This window comes from Rhinopithecus bieti, unplaced genomic scaffold (assembly GCF_001698545.2).
Source record: "Rhinopithecus bieti isolate Rb0 unplaced genomic scaffold, ASM169854v2 scaffold_14826, whole genome shotgun sequence".
Classification (NCBI taxonomy): Eukaryota; Metazoa; Chordata; class Mammalia; order Primates; family Cercopithecidae; genus Rhinopithecus; species Rhinopithecus bieti.
In genome coordinates this window covers 3912926-3916100 of record NW_016808328.1, presented here as the reverse complement: position 1 = coordinate 3916100, position 3175 = coordinate 3912926, and positions in this window count along the sequence as shown.

The window sequence follows — 3175 nt, the reverse complement described above, 5'->3', positions numbered from 1 at the left end:
CCTGTAGTCCCAGCTACTTGGGAGGCTGAGGCAGGAGAATGGCGTAAACCCGGGAGGCGGAGCTTGCAGTGAGCTGAGATCCGGCCACTGCACTCCAGCCTGGGCGACAGAGCGAGACTCCGTCTCAAAACAAAAAAAAAAAAAAACAAAAGAAAGTCTAGTTTGTGGCATAGGCTAATGGCATGCACTTAACAGATACGGAATAAATGAATGAGTGGGAAAAACCCTGGACTGGGAATAGTAAACCTGGCAACCAAACCCAGTTCTGACGCTGACCTGTAAGTAACTACTGTCTCTGGTCCTTGGCATACTCCATCGGTAGTGGGGATTATAAACACCCTCCCTGCCCACCTATGATACTCCTGTGAGACTCAGAACACATCATTAGCTCTTAGGCACAGGGAGCTTGGAGGTTAAATCCAATTTGCTTAGTTTTCAACAAGGAAGTGGTGCCCCAGGCACAATGGTGGAGAGAAATCGAATGTAATGAGCTATTGCCACCAGCTGAGTGGTCCTGAAATAGTGGCATCTGGGTTATACTTAGAGATTGTCCAGTTCAAAAGGCCAGAGGGAATCTGAACCTCGATGGGAAGAGTGACTTGCTCAGCTCCCCAGCAAGCCAGGGCAGAGCTGGAGGGTGAACTGGAATCTCCTGGTTCGAGGTCCAGGACTTCCTTCCTCTGTGTTGACAGAGCCAGGAGGAGGGGCACCCGGGGAGCAGGGGAGGCAAGGGCTGCTGGGTGCCCCATCTCACTTGAATTCTCCTTGAGGGACCCAGCCTAGGAGCAGAGTAAGAGGGTGTGAGGGCAGAAAGTGGCAGGGCTGGCCAAGCAGTATAGTCCCTGCTGCTGATAACCAATCCCTGAACTCCCAAGGTGGAGGGACTTGAGGGCAAATCACAGACACAGGGGGGCGAATGCTGGTCATGTGGCTCAACCAGAAGTGCCCATCCCTCATAGCTTTGGGGAGATCAGAAGTCAGGGGTAGGGTTGGGTGTGGTGGCTCATGCCTGTAATCCCATCGCTTTGGGAGAACAAGGCAGGGGGATCGCTTGAGCCCAGGAGTTCGAGACCAGCCTAAGCAACAGAGCAAAACCCTGTTCTCTACAAAAAATACAAAAATTAGCCAGGCATGGTGGTGCATACCTGTAGTCCTGGCTGCTGGGGAGGCTGAGGTGGGAAGATCGCTTGAGCCCAGGAGGTTGAGGCTGCAGTGAGCTGACATGCCACTGCATTCCAGCCTGGGCAACAGAGTGGGACCCTGTCAAAAAAAAAAAAAAAAAAACCCGTCAGGGGTGCTGGCACCACGATAGGTGCAAGGGTTGCCTCCAATTCCCTCTGGCTCTGTTTCCCAGCCTCTGTCCAAGCAACAGGCAGATTTTCCAGGCCTGGGGACTTGTCCCTGGCTCACTAATGATTATACCATCTTAAGTCTCCTGGAATCCTTAAACCCTTTTGCATTTGTAAGCAAGTATTGAGCCCCTCCCATGTTTTAGGCCCAGTGCTGGGTGCTTTCACCTGCAATTTCTTACAGAGTACAGCATTTCCTAAACTTAATTTGCTACCTCCATGATTTTTGCCATCATCACCCAACCCATGAAATACATAAACAGTATTTACTCAGTATTTTGACTCACTTTTAAAAAAGATAAACTTATCTGAAAAGGGAAACTATGTCACTCCTGTAAATAAGCAGTATCAACCAAAAATACAAAAAGAAACAAAAATAAATGCAAAGACATTCTTGGTTTCTGGCACCAGAGCCCAGTTCTGGCTCCTGCTTTACTGAGAAGTCACGTGATCTCTCTGGGCCTCAGTTTTCTCCTCTGGTAAATGGAGCTGTTGGAAGTTAATGCATGCACAATGCCTGGCCCTGAGCCTGGCATGGAGTAGGTGGAAGGGAGGTTGCCCAACCTGGCTAAAATTGATCTCTGGGCACTGACACTTTCTCTCTGCTCCAGCCTCAGTTTTCTCCTTAACGATCTTCAGGGGAAAGGTGGCTTCAGGAAGACTGGGACTTGGATGCCCAGGAAGGCAGGGCTCCTGGGGAATCACAGTCTGCGCCTTCAAATGTCTGACTGGCTTCAAATTTCTGACTGGCACAGATTGTTTCAGACAGTCCCAAGGGCCACTGAGAAGACCCTCCTGTTAGGAGTCAGTGAGCTCTCTGTCACTGGAAGCATTCAAACTGAGCCTGCCCACTTCTCACTACGAAGCTGTCCAGAGAATTCAGTGCTCAGAGGAAAGGGAGTGGTTATTCCATCAGAGGTGGAGGTGGTTCCCCAGGAGCGGGAGCAGGGCCTGTAGCACCCAGCATCTGCCCCTGGCTCCCATCTATCTGGGATTTTAGCATTTCCTCTGTAGTTTTCAAGCACTGTCTCATATGACTCTTGCACCAGCGAGAGGCCAGGGGAGATGGTGCCTGCCTCTTAAAGAGGGGCAGGCTGGTCCACATAGGTCAGGTGACTTGACCAGAGCAGAGTTTTGAACTTGAACTGTCTGACTCCACTGCCTGGGAAGTGCCTATCCCTCCTCTGGCATCCAGGGAGCATGTCCTGGGGCTCTGGCTGGGACATAGCCCTTTACGTCTCTAAAGAGAGAAAGAGGGAAGGCCTCCTGTCTAGGGGGTGATTTCCCTCCAGATGCCACCCCTCCGAGGTCCCCTTCTGCTTCTTCTTGCGGTAGCCAGGGAGGCAGCCCACGGGCAGGGAAGCGGGGGTGGGGGTGGAGAGTCAGAGGTGCACGTGGACAGAGACAGAGAGACAGGGACACGTGGGTAGAGACGGATAAAGACAGAGACCCAGAGAAAGCCAGATATGTTGACAGACAGAGACAGACGCCAGAGAGGAAGGCAGACAAAGACAGACGGGTAGAGACAAAGACTCCCACCAAGAGACGCAAAAGGAAGATGCCGACGGTAAAGACAAAACAGGAGCCGCGCGCAGGGAGCGGGTCAGAGCCCAGGCTCGCTGAGAGGAAGGGCTGCGTTGGGGCAGCCCGGGGGCAGAGAGCCCGAGAGCGCGGGGCGAGCGAGGGACGCCAGGGCCGCGCCACCCCAGCCCGTTCCTAGCTCCGCTCCCGGCAGGGGGCGCCCTGGCCTCGTGACACTACGCACCAGCCGGGCGCGGGGCTCGGGCCGGGGGCGGGGCCGGGCTGGGGAGGGGTTGGGGCCGGGG